The sequence below is a fragment of the Dipodomys merriami genome, unplaced genomic scaffold (assembly GCF_024711535.1).
Source record: "Dipodomys merriami isolate MVZ:Mamm:240054 unplaced genomic scaffold, mDipMer1.0.p SCAF_120, whole genome shotgun sequence".
Taxonomy (NCBI): domain Eukaryota; kingdom Metazoa; phylum Chordata; class Mammalia; order Rodentia; family Heteromyidae; genus Dipodomys; species Dipodomys merriami.
In genome coordinates this window covers 3,784,657-3,805,029 of record NW_027202494.1, presented here as the reverse complement: position 1 = coordinate 3,805,029, position 20,373 = coordinate 3,784,657, and the positions used below count along the sequence as shown (strand labels likewise).

At 40.3% G+C, this 20,373-nt stretch overlaps 1 pseudogene; it reads right to left on the bottom strand.

The window, feature by feature from the left end:
• Window positions 1–4,418: 4,418 nt before the first annotated feature.
• On the bottom strand, window positions 4,419–10,114 carry LOC138823501 (large ribosomal subunit protein uL16-like; annotated as a pseudogene).
• Between the last annotated feature and the right edge of the window lie 10,259 nt (window positions 10,115–20,373).

Genomic DNA, 20,373 nt, shown 5'->3' with positions numbered 1-20,373 from the left:
GATTGCTAGCACTGGTCCCATTGAAAGCGTAACAAAATAATTATTAAGGAACGCTCCAAGATTTGCTCATAAAATCAGTAATTTTTTGTCAGTCTTTGCCATTAACAAGTAACTTGTGACCTAATAAATGTCACTATTCATTTTCTTTAATTAAAATAGTAAATATTATGCAGTGACACCGATTGGCATTTATGCCTTCATTTCTGTGACGTGGGATTTATAACCAAGGCTTTCATTGAGGGACTTCACAAATAAAGGTTATTAAGCTGCCACACAATGAACTCAAGTTTAGGTTAATGAAGGTGAGCAAGGAAGGGCAGTGATGGATGAAGCGCTTGGCCATGTAGAGAAGCAAGCGGCATTCTTGGGCTAGAAAGATGTATATTCCACTAAGTCTAGAGAGCTCAGCTTTAAAACTACAGGATAAACTGAGAGGCAACATCACTACTACTTTCAGCCCTGGAGAGGGCAGGCTGCTGTGGGTCCTCTCCATTCCTTTGGGAATCACTGTCAAACACTATATGGACTCATTCAAAGGTAGGACAGGTTTTCTTTTTTGCTTTCTAGAAAGTGTTTTCAATTAAAGGAAAAAAATTATCCCATCCTCTGTCAAGTGAATCTACCAATCATCTACCTGTGGTCTTAGATTCTAAAACTTAAGGAAGGGTTGTCCTTCACAATAATAAACAAAAACAGATAAACTTAACACTATTTTCCAAAAGGAAGAATCCTTTCTTACTTCTGGTAAGCTCTTGCTGAAAGTAAAGATAAGAATCTAATATTCTCAATCTGAGATCAGTCTCTGGGTCCATTCCATTCCCAGTTGATCCATTATGGCCATCTACCATATTCCCCAAGAGCCTGGAAAGCTGGCTCATGCAATGGACACAAACTTTCCTCCTACACAAATGTTCTGACTGCTGCTACTCAAAAGCTCCAAGAAGCCCTGGATGAAGTGGAATTGTACCTCCATTCTTTATCTCTGTGGATTTATTTACATGTTAGAACTGAAAGCACTTGAATTCACATCATTTGCTGTCCAGTTGAAAGCCTTAAGAGCTGAGCAAGTAACATTCTTCAACTACGGACCAGAAGAAAGGCTTCTGACTTGGGAGATGGCTCCAAATTCATGTTTACCTCTAGCCCCAGATGCTCTTAAACAGTGTACACATCCCTGAAGTCAAGGGCTACCTGGGGCCAGGACTTCTCAGTCAATATTTCAAAGAAATGGAAGAAAACACTGTGATTCTCCTGAAGAAACCTCAATTCTAAACAGTGTTGGATTTTAATTTAGATTCCACTACATGCTAGAGAAAAAACATATGCAGCAGGGACTCAACCAATATTACAGGATGTGTGCTTCCAACTACTACCATCATAAGAATGAGACCTGTTACCTAAGTTGTAGTTCAAAGAGAATCACATCCATAATACGGAGGATCGGGTAAGAAACTTCTGAAGGGAATTCTGCATTGAAAATGGAGCTCCTTAAGTGATTCATATGGACATTAAAGTTTAGGGCCTACTGCTTTAGGAGATTATTTTCAACCATTATATATGAGATTACTGGACACTGGACCTTAAAATTTTCACTTCTCCAATGGTTCATAGTTTCTTTCTCTGAAAGAAGGAGGAGGAGGAAAAAAGAAGGAAAAACAGAATTCAGACTCAGGACAAAAATGATAGCAAAGAAACTGAGATAGTAATAGACAAGGAAATTTCATCAAGTGTTGCTTACAACAGATTCAGATGTCCCTTGGCTGGCTGACCTCATCATGGGAAAACTTCAGTTTTCAGTTCCCAGACCAGCCCAAGACTCACAGCAGTGCAGGTTATCATCCCAAACTCCATCACTTCCCCCTTTTTTTAATCTACAGCCATCAAGTTCAAGCAGCCTTTTCCTTGTCACGTGAATAATAGGTATGCCATTTTTAACTGTCAACAACATACCTTGTAAAGGGTATCGGTAGGCTTTTAAATAACCCAGCAAACCATTCCTCTGACATCATTTTTACACCACGCATTGCAATGAAATTAGAAACAATCTAAATTTTTTAATAAAACACCAGGGCTTAAATTACAGAATTATGCCTGCCTACATGTTCTTCTCAGCATTTGGTGTTTCATTGGGTTCAGCCATCCCAGCCCCCATCTGATAACAACCATCTGCTATGGAAGCAAGACAATTAAACTATTTCAGCATTTTCCTGGGGTTAAATAGGCTCATCTTTCCCTGTGACAGTTAGTATATAGAGTCAGGAGGGGATAGCTGTCGTTTGTGCGTACTTGTAAGTGACATCAGGATGATTAAGAAAAACAAGCTGTTTCCTTCTAAGACCCTGGCTAGTCATAGGTTTTGAATGCATTGGGTTTGGACAAGGAGACATGAATTTCCCACTTGCCTATGATGAAAGAGCATTTATTCTAAGACAAAATCTTGTCAAAGATGTGTGTGTTTCCACACAAAGTAAATCTTTGGGTCTATCTGTCAGGTAATACAAGAATGTTCTGTCACAAAACAAATCTGTGGACACCCCACAATTCACCAGTGAATTGGGCATAACTGTGAATATTTAACCACACTGAAATTTAATTGCTAAGTGGTTAACCTAGGGAAATGGTGTATTCTCTATTATGTTCTTTCAACATGCTTTTGTTTTCAAGAAATTTCAAGCAGAAAAAAACAGACAATGACCCCATGCTTCCCACCAGCTTTGGTAATCCATTGACTCAAAAAAACTTTGTTTCATTTATGCCCCCAAACACTTCCTTCCCAGTTTGGGATTTTTGTGAAGAAAATAATAGGCACTGTATCATCTTTTGCACATATCTTGACTAGTTGCTAACTGCCATTCAAAGATATCCTTTCATTTCCTTCTCCTCTCCTTCCAACTTTTACCATTTGTTGTAGTGGGTTAAATATTCCCCTTCCTCCAAAAATTAAAATACATGGCCAAATCCTAAGCCCTGGAAATTTGAATATGATGACCTTAGTTGAGAAAAGGGTCTTTGTAGATGTAACTAATTAAGAATCTCCAGATCAGACCTTTTTTGATTTAACCCTAAATTCAATGCCAAGTGTCCTTTTGAGGACAGAAGATTTGAGAAGTAAAGATACATATATTAGCCAGGCGCCCGTGGCTCATGCCTGCAATCCTAGCTACTCAGGAGGCTAAGATCTGAGGATCCTGGTTCAAAGCCAGCCCGGGCAAGAAAGTCTGTGAGACTCTTATCTCCAATAAAACCACTCAGAAAACCTGAAGTGGCACTGTGGCTCAAGTGCTAGAGCACTATCCCCGAGCTGAAGAGCTGAGGGACAGCACCCAAACCCAGAGTTCAAGCCCCACAACCGACAAAAAAAAAAAAAAGACAAGGTCAGAGACAACAATGATATAACTCCCAGGCAAGGAACACCTGATGTCATCAGAAGCTGAAAGTAGACAGGAAAGGTTCTCCCTGGAGTTTCCAGAGAGAGCACAATCCCTCTGATACCTACATTTTCAAACTTCTGGGCCCTAGAATCATAAACTCAGTTACTATTGGTTAAAGCCACCAAGTTTGTGGCCATTTGTGTGGAAGCCATAGGAAGTGAATAAAACTTTCCTAGAATTCTAAATCCACCACCCTATAGACATAATGGATATTTATCCTATAGTTAGAAGACATCCAGTATAACAGGGCACTTTTCTGGGCTTCTCTTCATCATAGAACTGCCACATCTTTCCCTTTTTCCATCCCCATCACCAATGTTTTCTCAACAAGGAGAAAATCACTATATCCTTCCTTTTATTTCATACTGCCACTCTGCTGCCATGATGACTTTTTCCAAGTGGACTTGGTACTCTTAAGTTCAAAAACATTCAAAGAAGTCAGTCACTAAGACCATATAATTGAAATTCTCTTAGCTGATATTTATGGACCTTGGTCATTGGGCCACTATTCAGCTTTCAGTCATATCTCTATTGCTTAACATGTTCCAACATTTAAGCACGTATTACAATACTACATAGTATCTGCTCTTCTAAAGGTTCTGCCCATCATTTTGTCCCTGCCTATCCAGCCTTTTTAATATGAGTGGTAATATCTCAACCACTCTAGAGACAGCCAATTGGTTTCACCAGAGAAACAGATAAGATGTTCTAGCCCCTTGTGGTAGAGTATATAAAATACTAAGCATGGAGCGTGGACATAGAGAACCAGTCTTACATCTTTAAGAAAAAAAGTTAATTCTAGGGAACAATGTAAGCAAATGAGTCAGGATGTATTTCTGAAACTATTGGAAAGAAAAGGAACGATGTCCTTATGACCATAGGGTGCCTAACAGATTTTTTTTAGACATAATGCAAGTTTTATTGGGGAACATGACTAAAGTGGGGGTGAGTGATAGATCTCACTGGGTGCCTTCATTAGTGCAGGGCTCACCACTTATCAAAAGGACCACTATTTGGGAAGTGTTTGACTCCACAGCTATCAGGGATGAGGTGCTTCTCAGCTACCATGTCTTCAAACTGATCCGCATTAAACTTGGTAAAGCTCTACTTCTTGGAGATGTGGATCTTCTGACGACCAGGAAACTTGAACCTGGCCCTGTGTAAGGCCTCAGTCCCATGTTCTTTATTCTGCAGGTTGGTGTGGAGGGAAATGATTACCTGGCCAATGTGAACCCTGGCCACAGTGCCCTAGGGTTTCCTAAAGTTACCCTGCATACCTGTCAGGAGCTTGTCAGCTCAGCGCAGGACAACATCTTGTTGATGCAAATGACGTGGAAAGGATGCAATTGCACTCAAATATGAAAGCCATTTTTGCTACAACTTTTTACCATGTACTTGTTGGCACAAATACAGGCAGCCTCCAGGGCTTCAGAGGAGAGCTGCTCATATTCATCTGACACCATGGGCCCACAAAATGGGAACTCATCCACTTTTGCCTTCTTCCATCCCAGTTCAAAGATGCAGATCTTGGCATCAGGGACACCTCAACAAAAGCAAGACTTTGGATATGGCTTGTTCTTACAATACTGGTAACACCAGGTTGGGGGCAGGGGGAGTCTTCAGTGGCATGTAGGAGGAAAAGAGCAACAGACTGTTTTAATGTAAGAGCCTCTGTACAAAATAAAGGAACATAGGAAAGAAAGGCAAGTACACACAGTCAACTTTCAGACTGTGTATACTGGGCTAAGCTAGCTGTGATGGGTTTTGTTCTCCTGCCTTGAGCTGATGAATGGTCCAAAACATACAGTAAACTTAAGCCAATTTACCTAATACTCATTATGTCAATGCGAACTTGTTACGAGACCTTTCTCAACAACTGCAAATGTAAGGTCTGGCATGGGGGTGGTGAGTTGTGCACAACCTCCTAGCTCATGGAAAAGATAGAGGAGTATGACTCATGCTTCCTCTGGCTTAGCTCATGCTTTTCTCTGTCAACCAAACCGCACATCAGAATCCTATCAATCCAACATCTGTTTCTGGAAACCTTTTATTTTGTGCTTCTTTTTCAAGTCCTCCCACACACACCCCTACCCTGACCTGCTTCCTAGCCTCCACAGTACTTTACTTCATCTCTCATATAGTGCTTAACATGTTCCTTCTTCTGTTAATATTATCTTGCTTTGATTTCTTCCCTTCTTGGGGGAAGACTCTCATCTATTCAAGTCGGTTTTCAGCTCAACATCTAGCACTGAGCAGTCACTCCATAAACACTTCTAGAACAAATGAAGGAGTGAAACATGATGTGTTACATAGCTAAAACACCAGATTTTAAGACTTTTCCATATCAATAGAATAATTCATTTTAGGTCAATCAGCCCCTTGCAGTGCCCTTTCTGAGGGAACACAACATAGACCTAGACCCCAAAGCAAGCTGCTTATGTGGTGCTGAGGAATCGAACCCAGGGCCTCAGGCATGCAAGGCATGCACTCTACCACTGAGCTACCTTCCCAGCCCCGCAGGCTGTTCTTTTTTTTTTTCCAGGGCTGAAGACCGAACCCAGGGCCTTGCGCATGCCGGTCGGGCACCCTTCCTCTGGGCTAAACCCCCAGCCTCGCCAGCTGTTATTTCTAGGGCACAGAAAATGACAGCTAAAATGCAGTATTTACTGTATTCGAGGCATTGTCTTACTTTGTCATCTGACTTAATCCTCACAATTACCTCACAATAGACAAAATTATTATCTTCATTTTGTAGATGAGAAAACAGAGGTACCAAAAAGTTAAGTTCAGTGACACCCAGGTAAGAAATATTCAGACAAGACTCAAAACCAGATAGTGTGCCTCTAAAACCCACAATACTTTTCCATCTCCAGCTGCAGTATTTGCAAACCCTCAAACACGGTAACTACTTGTATTGATCAGGAATCATTTTGTTGTGAAACCAATTTAAATTAGCTATAGGGAAAACAAGAGTTCATTGGTTTGTGTAATGGAAAAGTCCAAAATAGAGGGTCCTTCAGATACACCTGAGAGTCACAGCCAATTTCATTAGGACTGAATGTCTCTTCTCTCCATTTCTTAGCTATTCCATCCTTCCAGTTGGTTCATTCTCTAACAACTTTTTCACATAGTGATTCTCAAAAACTCCAGGCTTATAGTCACAGCTGTAACTATAGAGAGAAAGGGTACATGTCTCTCCAGACAAGTGTGGCAGAAGTCACAAAATTTAGTTTTGGATCACTTGCCCCTCTTTGAACCAACTGCTGTGATGTAAAGAATGAATGTTATTTGCTTATCTCTGAGACCAGGAATCCAGGGTTGCCCCCTTTAAAATAAGATTAGAGATGAGATGGCTTGCTAATGGAAAATCCAGGTCCTATTACTAGGACAAGAATGGATTCTGGGCATGGAAAATATCCACTCATCATTAATATTTTCAACATTCTCATTTTCTAGTCAGATGGAGTTCCCTGGCCTATTGCCCCTCAATAGTGGGTTCCTCCAGCCTGTGCCCACAGCCAGACTGTCTTACAGACTACTCTAAGCTCTAAGAAAGCATGAGCCCTATATTTCCTCACAGCTACTGCAAAGCACAAATTAGTCGCTCTGTGGGACCCTTCGGAGGCATATCAGAGACCAGCTGTGCAAGGACCTGTCACCTTCTTGTCAGCGAAAGTTTTCTGTCCAAAGAACTTTCGTCATCACTTCTTTCTCAAGTAGCTGGATGTCACTTGAAGAGACAGCTGAAGTCACTCACAATGGTTGGTCTCAAATCAGCGCTCACTGGCCTTGTCAGTAAAAGCCTCACCCTGCAGCGAAAACTGTCACTGATCATGTTTAGATATGTACGCGGAGGTATTAGATTAGAAGAGAGAATGCACGAGATGGGAGTGTAAAAGAGGCCAAGTTCCAAAGGAAATCTTAATGGGAAGCAGTGAAGGCTTAAGGTTGGAAGCAGTGGGAAGCATCTTTTCCCAAAACCCAATTTATACTTCCCAACAAAACCCAGCAAGACGAGAGAGAGAGCTTGAGAGAGAGAATCCAACAGCCTGTGTGTATGTACACATACACATGTGTGTGCAAATACAACCTACCTCATATAGAGGACAAATACACCTTTTACTAGCACACTTTGGATAAAGTGAATAGCAACTGATCTCTTATTAAGGTTTAGAGATTTATGAAGATTATTATAAAGAACTCATTTTCAAAACAATGCCAAGTAAGGACAGAAACAAATATTCACTCAAAATAACTCAACTTTTAGAGATTAAAATGAGAAAAACACAAACATCAATTGAATCACACTTTTTGGTCTTTCTTTCCATTTACACTTCATTTGGGAAGAGACTTCTTGATCTCAGCACTGATACTCTTGGCTGCCCAATTCATTGCTTGAGTGGGGGTGGGCTAACTTATGTGATAAGATGTGGATGGGAATCCATGGCTTCTACCTCATAGATACCAAGAATCACTCCCCAATCTTCTTGAGACCAAATTAACCCCAATAGAGAACCTCTCATTTAAGGATTCTATTAAACACTACATTTAGTATTACTACATTATGACTGATTATTAATTAATCACAATATTCACTGGGTTGGGATGAATGTTAGGATTCAACTTTTGATAGCTGTAGTTTGGATGCCTATTATTTTAATCAATGCCAACAAGTAACAAGTAAAGGACTGATTACACTTACAATAATTATGTGGATGATGAGCATTTCTGCACTGTTGTGCCTAAACTTTAGGAGATACTACAGGATGCATAGAAGACTGGTTTTCTTTCAAAGTAACGACTGTGATTGAATTCAGAAATACTAAGGGCTGTAGACATGGCTCAAGTGGTACAGCACATCTGATTAGTAAGCATGAGTCCCTGAGGTCACACTCCAATAATACACACCCCTTCCAGATATAATGAAACACAAGTGCTAAGGTCTGCATGATTTGGGGCTTGACTTTCTAGTCTGTATTTAAGTTTTTGCTGTTATAAAATGGAGAGTGTATTATTTATGATTTAAGGAAGCTATGAATATTTCATAAAAGGTGACTATATCCATAAAGATAATTACATAACATATTATATACTCAGTGAATGTTGGTTTACTCTAAGAACATACTTCTTTCTGATAGTGTCTTGATCTATTACTAGAAACAAGTTTAGCTGGATGTTGTGATATGTATCTGTAATGCCAGCACTTGGGAGACAAGAAGCAGGAGAATCAGGAATTCAAGGCTAATATGGGTTACGTAATGAGACACTCTCTCCAAAACAAAACAAAAAAGTCTAGGTTTCTTTTGTGGTAGTGATTAGTACAGTTCAGTAGAGGGTAATGATAACACTGCTTTGCCTGTATTGCTTTCTGTGCTTCATAGACTTAAATTGCCTTTCTATTTTCCATCATCTATTGGTTTTTATTATGTCTTCTATTTTATTTGTAGTGTCCCAAGAGTCTAGGAAGGTCTTTCTCCCAAAAATATCTCTTTTGGAACCTTCCAACCTTCTTTTTTAATCTAAACAAATGGTATGATAGAAGCATAGCCTAGCTGAATACTAGAACTTTTCTTTACTCTTCTAAGTGGGATGCACTATTTCTGGTTTCCTTGACTTCTCAGTCTTATTGGTGTGCATTCTGTATTATTAAAAGATAAAATTCTAATGTACATAATGCTGCAAACAATGGCATGGATGAGGTCATGTCCATAATTTACTACTTTAGCATTCCTGACTGGGGAACACATACCTCCACACTTTGGTCAAACTATAAAGGCAGGAAAAATGTATGAATTTTTTTAAAACTACATTGCCAATTTTCTCCTTTTAAAAAATGTATTTTGTACAATATAAAATATAATTTAACATTTTCTGACTCTTTCAAATCATATATGAGTTCAAATAGATTCAGAGCACAGAGTATCATAAAATCTTTCATGTAACTCTTGGCAGGAGGAGTAAGACCCCTGTCAAACCCTTGGTAGAAGTCATTAAAAAAAATAAGAAAAAGCAGAAGAATTAACAGTCTGCACACAAAGCCCAGGTGATATCAGAGCACAGCAATTTGTAGTGCTGGTCATTCTCAATCAGCACACTTTCCCTTAGGATGTCATCTAATCTGAGGCCTTTGAATGCCATCTATATACTAGACACTCTCAGACTTTTATTTCTAGCTAAGCCTTCTCTCCTAATACTCACTCAACATTGCCTTACTTAACAGTTCTACTTGGACTCCTAATTAGTTAACTCAGATATAAGGTCCCTCAAAGCCACTCACAATCTTAACCCCATTCATAACCCTCTCCATCTCAGTTGATGGCTGTCCTGTCCTACCAGCTGTTCAAGTCAAATGCTTTGGAGTCACTGTTGACTTTTCTCTTTCTCTAAAGCCTTGTTGTTCTGTCTAGCAGCAGACTTGACTGGCTAGGCTGATTACAACCACTATATCCACTGCTTGCCACCCTGAATCTAGCTACAATTTATTGCATAACTTCTACCTTTTTACCTCCACAGAATCACCTCACTACAACAACCTGAATGGTCCTATTGAAACCTAAGTTTGAACAAATCATTCCTCTATTCAAAATACTAATTGTTCCACCCTCCATACTTCATTCAGAGCAAAATCCACAATATTTGGAAGGTCTTACTTGACCTGGATTCATTCTTAAGCTCCTGGACATTATCTCCTACTATCTCTCTCCATTATTTCTCCAATTTAGCCATCAGCCTCCTTGTCACACCTTGGACACACTGATATACCCTAACAAGGCCAGGTATGTTTCATCTAGAATGCTCCTTCCTTTAGAGATTACAGAGATGCCCCAACCTATTGTGTATCTGCTCACCTTTGAAGAATAACCTAGCCACAAGGTTTAAAACTATATCACTCTCCAAATCTGAACTCCTTTGTGTTTGTTCTGTGTGTCTCTCCCGTAGCATGCAAGCTTTATGAGGGAAGTTGTCTTTGTTTATAGACATATACCAAACATTTAGAACAGTACCTGCTAATGCTCAGTGACTAGACGTTAATAAGTACACTCAATGAGTCTACATTTAAGATTCTTTCTATAAGTGTTCTATCACCTAAGATGGGTTTAGATGGGTTTATTTGCAATTGTCCAGATAGAAGAAAAGGAAGTCAAGGCAATGAGGGTTCCAAATGAAGTTGAAGTTGCTGCCCATAGTGTGAAAGTGAGTTGTAACATCCACATGCACAGTGTCCTATAGTAGTTTGTAATGGAAATGGAAAGCCCAAGAGAACAGGGTTGCAATGAAGAAATGTAGCTCATAGAGATAGCAAATACACAGAGGAGATAATGGAGCAGGGTGGGATAGGAATAAGGATTATTTCAATCCATTTAAAAATACTAACTATTTCAATCCATTTAAAAATACTAACAAAGGAAAACAGAAGAACCGATCAGTAAAACTGGTTAATAAATAGACACAAGGAAGTTCTAAAGGTATTATTATTATAAAGGGAATATTTTTACAACATAAAATACGAACAGCATCATATGGAAAAAATCACCTTGATGTTGGGTGCCAGTGGTTCAAACCTATAATCCTTGTTACCCAGGAAGCTAAGATCTGAGGACTGTGATTTGAAACCAGTCTGAGCAAACAAATCTACAAGACTCTTATCTTCAATTAACTAGCAGAAAGCCAGAACTGGAGTTGTAAGTTTTAACTGGAGTTGCTAAGAGTGTCTTCTGGTAAGTTAAGGCTAGAGCATGAGACCCTGAGTTCAAGCCTCAGTATCAGCACCTGCATGTACACACAACATACACACACAAACACACCACACACACACACACACACACACACACACAATCACACAAAAAAATAAATCCTGTATTGACTAGTTTCATAGGAAAGATTTAAAATTTAACAGTATACTTTAGGGAATGTTATAAGACTAGCATCCTCACCCTCATAGCAGAACAGAGGTTGAACAACCTTTTAAAATGAAATTTATGAAATGAATCAAGACCATTAAAACATATATGCTTTGGCTAGAAATCTATACCAAAGAATTTAGAAATGTGGACAGAAATTTCAAGATTCAGTATAATGGAAAACAAAAACCCTAAAAACATTATAATAACTATATAAATTTTGGCATTTCTGTAGAGAAAGATGTCATGTAACCATCAGCAATGACATTTATGGAGTATACTAATGACAATAAGGAATGCTCGGGATATAAGGTCAAAAGAACTGAAACAGGAATGATGCCAGGAAGGACATATGGTCTTGCATGTTATATTTTGTTTAATCCCTAATGGGATTATCAAAAAGATTGTCAACTTTTCTAAATAAAATAAAAAAATAATCACCTTATTTCACGAATAGAAAAATGGTAAGTTAGAATTAAATCAATTTATAATGGTTATTCATACAGACCCTGAAAATTACTTTCTCATGCCTACTGGTTCTTTACTGTAGCTTTGTATGAAACTAATTTTGTATTTAAAAACATATCCACTTTTCAGGTCCATTTCCTAATATTTCAAATGAAGCCTTTTTCTTTCATGTGATCTTCCAACTTCAGTATAAAAGAGTTATGATATCTTTTCTGTGAAGGATCAGATAATGAATATTTAAGCTTCATGGACCAGATAGTCTGCTAAAACTGTTGTTGAAGCATGAAAGCAGCCACAAGCAACATGTAAATAAATGACTTTGTACCAATAAAACTTTTATTTATCATAGCAGGTTGCAGGACACATTTTCTCCATGGGACCAAATGACTGATAGATTTTTTTAAATATTTTTGTTATCTTTATGTAGTTGTACAAAAGAGTTGCCATTCAACAAAGCAGTTTATGAATACAATTAATAGATTTCCATTAGCGGACAGGTCAGATCCTATTGCAGAGATGTAGATACCAATATGTTCCTAAGAAGCAAGAAAAAAAATAAAATGTATCATTATGAGAATCTTGTAAGTTTCTCAGTTGAAAATATCTGAGTTTCAGCCCAGGGTGCCTGTTACTACAATGGCAACATCCAAAATGTATTATCATTCACTTCTAGAGACAGGTTAAGATTAAGGTTAAGATTGTACAGGACGTGAGGGCTTCCTGGTTTGTAAATGGCTGCTTTCTTGCTGTGTTCTCTCCTAAAAGGGATTGATGACAGCCCTATGACTCTTCCTTTCTTATAAGGTCATGGCTCATGAGCAGATGATGATGCTACTGACTCTGTGGTCTTTGTTATGTAAGCCCAAGTTAACTAATACAAAGATCTAAAGCACACATGCCTCTCCCTGGCCTTCTGAACACAACATAAATCATTCAAAATTACATTATGACAGTCACAGTTTTCTAAAGAAATACAAAGCTAAGATTAGGTTTCCAAGACAAAGATGCAAACCTTGGAAATCAGAAGTATTTCTAGTCTGGCCCTGGTGACTCATGCCTGTAATTCTAGCTACTCAGGAGGCTGATAGCTGAAGATCATGGTTCAAAGCCAGACCAGGCAAGGAAAGTCCATGAAACTCTTATCTCCAATTATCCACAGAAAAATGCAAGTGATGTTGTGGCTCAAAGTGGTAGAGTGCTAGCCTAGAGCAAAAACAGATCAGAGACAGTATCCAGGCACCGAGTTCAAGCCCCACAACCAACAACAAAAAAAGTATTCATACCCAACTCAGCTAACCATGTGGCCTGAAACAAGTTATATATTCTTCTTTGAAATTCACTTGCCTGTGCAAGTGTCTCTCACATGAACTCTAACTACATGTAAGCACATGAAATTTGGAGGTAAGTTTTTCTTTCTCTCTTCTTTCCCTCCCCTATCCTGTCTTTAACATCACAGCTAAAGGCAAAGAGGAAGAAGAAAACTCTTTGGATCTAACACTCATATAAAGTGTGCTAATGGGAGGTTAATCTCAGCACACCCCTCCCACATGGCTCACCTAATGGACAACTGGTCCCTGGCTGAGGACTCATGCCAGAGGCTGAACTGAACATCGCAGGCAAGAGGAGCAGAATAAGAGGAAACCCAAGTTTGTACCAAGTGAGATGGAGGCATGAACTGAAGTCAACTGAACAGCTGCTCTTGCATTTCCACTGTTTTCTGAATTTAGTGTGTATTGGAATGTGTGACTTTGAGTAAATTCAAAGCCCATTCAACATTCTCATGGACTTCATGTGTTCTAAATATAAGCACTCTCCAAGAAGAACTTTACTATTCCCTCCTTCTGCTATGAAGGACATCACAGGATATGGAATCACAGAATTGTTCCAGAAGCATACAACCTAGCCCACAATAGTTGCTCAACAGATATGCCCTTTCCTCTATTTCTCTGCTTGACTGCACACTGGCTTTGAGGATCTCAAATGTGGACACAATTAAGAAGATAAATCTGCATCTAAGGAAGAGGAGGAGACAGAGAGAGGCAGCCAAGAGGTGCTGAGCAAGCAAAGCAGTGCCAATTGTTTCCCACATTCTCACATTCATACCTGACAAGTACCCCATAAGGGAGGCACTACAGGCTCATGGTACTAAAAAGGAAGCCAGGATGTCAGCCACTTTGTGGACACACTGAGTTGAATCTTTGTAGTCTATTTTTTATTTTTATTTTTGTATTTGGCTCACTTCACAACTCTATCCATCCACACAACAAAATCAAGAGAAGCAATGGACTTTCTTAAGAAACTTGAATGGAAAACAGGCAGAATATAGTTCCTGAACAGATCCAGCCAAACACAGATTTTATTTGCAAGGGGAAAATCACATTCCACAAGTTCCTGGAGGGGGAGGCAAAGGGAGGAAGCCGCTGCTTCCAATAAGGACTCCATTCCAGAAATCCCACATAATGGCCACACAAGCGCCCTGGTGTGATAAAGAGATGACTATTTCGGTTGAGAGGATCTGGTCCTGGGGGAGAGGTGGGTGGAGGACAAGGCGGGGGCTCTCTTTAAGAGAAGTGGAACTCAAATCTTTAAACTGGAATACTGACTCTTACGTTTCCAGAGCACTGCCTTTAATCTGGTGAGCCTCTCACCCTTGCCAAAAACTTGTCTCTATTAAGTATGTTTTCAGTTGGGAAATGGAAGTGCATTGGTTCTGGCAGAAAAGCAGGGGAACAAATCTTTATTAGAGCCCTGGAGCTCACACCAATATCTGGGACTGTCAGTATCCGTGCTGCCAACACAAGGGGAAATTCACTTTGTCTCTAGACCTTAGATTTCAGAATCAGAGAACACTGAGCCCATTTATTTTCTTAGTAAATTTCCAGGTTGAAAAAAATGAACATACCCAAAAATTGTCTGTCTTTTCACTTTCAACTGAAAAAAGACATATGTATGTATCTGTGTATATGCAATTCCTCTTCGTTTGTATTACTCATAACTTTTCCAAGACTTGTCCTATCTCTTTTTTTTAATTTTTATTGTGAAAATACTGTACAGAGGGGTTACAATTAGCTGGGCAAGATCATGAGTACATTTCTCATCAAGCATTGTAGCCTTCTCCCTTGTTTCCCCTTCCCATTCCTTCCCAGCCTCCCCTGCCCCCTATCTCTGAGCCCCCACTCTCTACTCATGAGGGGTAGAGATGAACAAGAGTGAACACCTCTGTCACCAACACTGTCACTTGCACATCCTAGCATGGTACAAAAACATATTGCTCTTGCCTGGCTTACTATTTCCTTCTAGTATATCATCCTCTAACTTGCCTTATTCCCACTGTTAAATACCAAGAAAACAGGGTATACTAGAAAGACCATGAGCTGAAAAAATCAGAGACAGAAGGATATTAACTCAGCTACACCCTGATTTTATGTGTCTGTGGCTTTCCTTCTTTGTAAAATAGAGTAATAAAACTCCTTCACTGACTTCTTTGACTGATTCAATCAGACAATACATGGAAAAATCCTAGCTTGGGGCTGTCATGATCTACTCTTCTCCTTTTCTTTCGTATCCTTCCAGGAGCTCACCTTCTCAGAAAGATGATCACCACAGCTCAAGGCTGAGTGGTATACACAGGAAGCCATAGGAGCACATGCACAGGGGAAGGAGGGAGTCCTCCCTCGTCCAGGTGGCTTCAGATTAGATTACCAGAAGACATGTCACCCAAATCAAGCTTGGTCTTGAATCATAATTAGAAATAAATTCAGTGACAGAAGGGATGGTAACCTCAGGTAAAGGAAAGGGAATAATCTGGCAAAGTATACAACAGAATAAATTTGGCGATGCCAAAACTATGTGATGGAGGAGTGGTCTGGATATGATCAGAAATAAAGATCTCTATAGCTGAAATAGAAAGGATGCTCAAAAATACTGAATCTGTTCAAAAATGAATTGGCCAACCTAAAAGGCATTATTTGTTTTGCTAACACCTTCCATTCCATCACCTGAACCTCTCTCCAACCAATGCCAAGAGAGAAGAAATTCTGTCTTTAATTCCTGCCAGTGATTCTGTCCATCCAGGGACTCTGCAAGCTGGGGAGCCACTGCTGAGCTGTGAGGTAGGTAGTGTTCCAAGGCTGTAGGAGTTGTCTGAAGGTATTGCTTACTCATTTCCCCCAGAGGCGCACCTCATCTCAGTACCCCACAGACCAGATGTAGATTCTGACTCAGCCCAATACCTCTGGCACAGCCTACAGAGGCATTGCGCCCCTGGGGGCTCACCACCCAAGTCTGGGAATGAACTGAATAAAGACTAAGGTGGAAGAGCAATAGTCATGTCACTTCTCAATGCACAAGTGGCCTGAGTCAGCACGAAGGGACCTGCTTTCAGAACTACACCTGCACACCTCTGCACCTGTCAGGCTGGCTTGTGAAGAAGGAATAAGCCAGATTCAGGGTGTGTTGAGAGTTTTTATTTTTTTAAAAAAACTGAAAATGCAGAAAGGCATCTAGAGTAGTTTTCATATATGCCTGATAACGCACACATGCAGTAAAATCTGGAGGTGGGAGAAGGAGACGTGGGGCCTTGGTGGGGTCTCTTTCAGTAGCTCTCTCAGAAGCAAGTCAAACCACCCTCCACTTGCTGTGGCTTACAACATGAATTAATGCTTTTCTCCTACAAACAGATTTTCAAGGATTCCTTACTTTTCCCAAAGCCATTGATTCACTAATACCTGTACACTAGTACAACGGACAACAGATTGAGAAAATAGTCTTATATTTTAGTACTTCTTTGGCTTAATGCTAAAAGGATAGGTGTAATTGTTCGCTCTATTTGTGTTAAAGACCAGCAATTCTGTGTTCACCAAACACAGCTGCGTCTAAGTAACAGCAAGTAGCACTTCCCTCCTTGAATCCTTCAGAGGAACATGTCTTTATCCTGACAAACGCTTAGGGAAAATGAGGCACCAAGAGAAGAAAGGATTTTGTCGCTACTATTGTTGTTATATAACTAACACAGAGAACTTCAGAAAGACTCCAAAATACACAGACATGAGAAAGACAACATAAAGCGCTGCCATCAGGCAGCCACTGTTTACACTGTGTACAGGTGCAAACCTAAATGTCACACACATTTGTGTGCACACAGATACTCACATGGTCCCTGGCAGAACATACTGGAGCACCCTTGGGACAGAGCAGTAAGCTATCACCCAGTGATATCTGAGAAATGTCTAGAACCAGTAACACAAACATTTTCTATACAATATTAGAGAGTAAATATTTTAGGTCTTCCTGGCCAGATAATTGGTGATATAGCTACTTTGCAAGACACAGAGTAAGTGCCTGTGGTTCCATTCTAATAAAGCTTTATTTACAAAACAGGATGGAAGTTGCATCCTGGCCCAAAAGTTGTTTGCTAAATGGCTAGTTTAAAACACTGAAACTGAAGATTCAAGAGGGCTAAAAGATAGTTGAAAGGCACCCTCGACTGAAGGGCAAACGTCTTTTCAGTGGCCTCAGCTAATGTGTTTTAATAAACATTACTGTTTTGCTGTACAGCCTCTGAGAAATAATTGCTACCAGTAGATTAAGTGAAAACCCTTCCTCAACAAACAAGCTTTTTGAAACAGCCAGCTTCTCTGCCGCTTTCCAGCTTCTGTGTCAAGAAAGAGTCAGAAGGAGGAAGTCACACCAACCTGTCAAGGAAGTACAGTGAACTGGGGAGAGGAGGATGCCTCACTCATGTAAAGCACCCTGAATCACACACAGGGAGCAAATGATTTATTAAAGACTACAAGATAAATACTGATAAAGTCTTCAAATAGAGAGGCCTGTGACATCTACACAGGATGAGACGATCAGATGATTAATAGGGAAGGAGACAGGTTGCAAATACAGAATACCCTCTCTACCTGTGGGAGGCACAAAGAAAGAATTTCATGTTTGCAAGCAGCCTTCCAAAGTAGGGTGATAAAATACATTTCTAATGACCGAGTCCTTTCGTGCCATTTTCCCCTAGGTTTTTAGATGTAATTCACAAGTCCTTCACACCGTCCAGACACAAGCTTGTACAGTCTATTCTCAATAGGCATCTACAAGACAGAGAGACTGTGTGTCTCTTCTTGTTGAATCTTAATGACCAAATGAATCTTAGCTCAGCTTGAAGCTGAGAAGTTTGGCCACACGCATCCCATATTTTCTGTGTTTCCCCTTCCTCCCGGATAAGCCAGGCCTGTCAAGGATCGGTGCCTACACTTAACTCAATGTTCTGCTCGGTTTCTCGCTCCAACCTTGCCCTTTCCTACAGCTTTGGCAGATGTCTGAGAGGTCTTCTGAGAATTTTAGACACTGTGAAGAGGTGACACTCCAATTAAACTTTCCTCTTCTGAGTCTTCCCTCTTGGTATCTGTGTACATATATGCAACCATACTTACTTCTATACTGCCACCTACAGAAACACACCTTTATGTACATGATTCAGTGGTTGAGTCCTGGAGATAAAAGGATCAATAAGATGACATCAGTACCTTTTAGTAGCTTGTGGCCTATTGGGTAAGGCAGAAATATACACCAAATGACATATCCCCATCAATGTTATCCAGGTATATAACGACTACTAAACATCAGCAGACATGCGCAAAAAGATGCAATAGCAAAATGTTTGGAAGGATGTCCTCCAAATAGATACAATATGTTTACTGTATCTACCACTCTCCCATTCCAAAAATGAGCTTGGGCACCAAACTTGGGTATAAAAGGCTGTCCGGAAGAATCTGATCCTTTATTTATTGTTTTTACAAAAAAAATCCAGTAGCACCATTTCTACTGTCATATAATTTAATTCTGTAATGTTCTATGTGTGGGACAGGCCTGGGGTGAAGAGCGTAGAGCACCCCTAGGTGCTCAGGATTTAAGGGGATGTTCCCTTGTAAAACCATGTCAATGCAGGGGCCCTAGGACCCAGAGAAGAGAACAATGTACTATGGAGAGTTGGGAGAAACCTAGCAGAGTGTCATTGGAGAGGGGCCTTGGAGAGCACGTGAAGCCTCCCTGAGAGAGACAAGAGATTGATGAGCAGAGCTAGCAGTTGGGGACAAGGAAGAGAAGGGTAGGCATGAATGAGGGAAGATGAGTCATTCCAAATGCCCAGAATGGATAAAGTGAATGGGAAGGAGAAAGAAAACAATCAGCATAGATGTACATGCACACAAACATACACATACACTCACATACCTTAAAGTTGGGAAAGACGTTCCATTGTAGGGTCAGACAGTGACTGGCAGCCACATCTTACAGTGCTGGCACTGATGTATATATCCTATGAATATATCCTATTCTCTTGAGATCCAATACAAGAGTGTCACTTATACCTCCTTCTTGTCCCTTCCTCTCCCATCCCTTTCTCAAGTTCCTTCCTTCTGGAGATGACTTGGTAAGATTCAGTCATATAACAAAGTGCCCTACCAAGTGTGCCAGACACTGCCTCCTGTACATTATCAAATTACATCTGACAACTTAACAAGTACCCTTTGTCCTTGCACCCATTGTATAGATAAGCTGAGGTCAGGGTGACAAAATAAGTGACCCGAATATAAAGAAATATACAGCTTCCAGGACTCACACCCATATTCAGGGTGCTGATGTCATGCTAACTACCTTGCTACCTGCTAGAAGGAATTACAGGAGACATTTGTGCAAAAATGCCTGAGGAGAGGAGATAGTGTGACAGAGAAGTGAGAGGCCCAGTTCAGGGGCTCTGGTCTATTGATAGCAAGCCAACATGACACACTGCATGAGAAATGAGTAGCTACAGAGAGGTACACAGATCTCTGTCTGCACCAGCTAAATGGTAAGAAAACTTCCTCAAAAAGGCAAGAGCAGATGCTTACCAACAACCCTTCCTCAGAAACAAACTGTGCCTGTTCTCAGGGGATTCATTCAAATTATGTGGGGAATAGTTTTACATTCATGTTACTGAGATGACCATGACCCACTGGGGTTTCACCTATCAAAAAGTAGTCATTAATGAGAGATTTATAGGGAAGCAAGAAGTGAAAGTAGAACCCAAGTATGGACCCTCCAACATCCGTGTGCCTAGGGCACAGTTATCCAAAATCAGATCAAAGCTGTTAGCAAGCAACAACTTCGCCAACCAAAGGAAAAAATCACTTTCCCTAACCCAACTTGGAACCTGTTTCCTGTGCCTGCAGAGATGGTGGATTTCTACAGAGGAGTTGTGATACTCTGCTCACATCTCACAGATGGGGCACCATGACCTGCTAGAGCTTTCTGCCTGGGCAGGGAACCAACAATAAGAGAGAAGTGGGATCCAGGACACTAAAACGGGGGTGGAGGTTCAGGGACCCACTGGACAATGCCAAAGGAAACACCGCCATCTCGTGGCACCAGGAGAGAGGAGCTGCTGCTCCTACCCATTGTCTCAGGCAGGCACAAACTAACCAAAAGAAATTGAGACTTGGAAAAAGTTAGGTGAAGTGAAGTAAGCCAGGTGCAAAAAAAAACACAGGTCCTGTGGTTCCCCTTATTTGCAATAACTAGTATATATCAGAGACAAG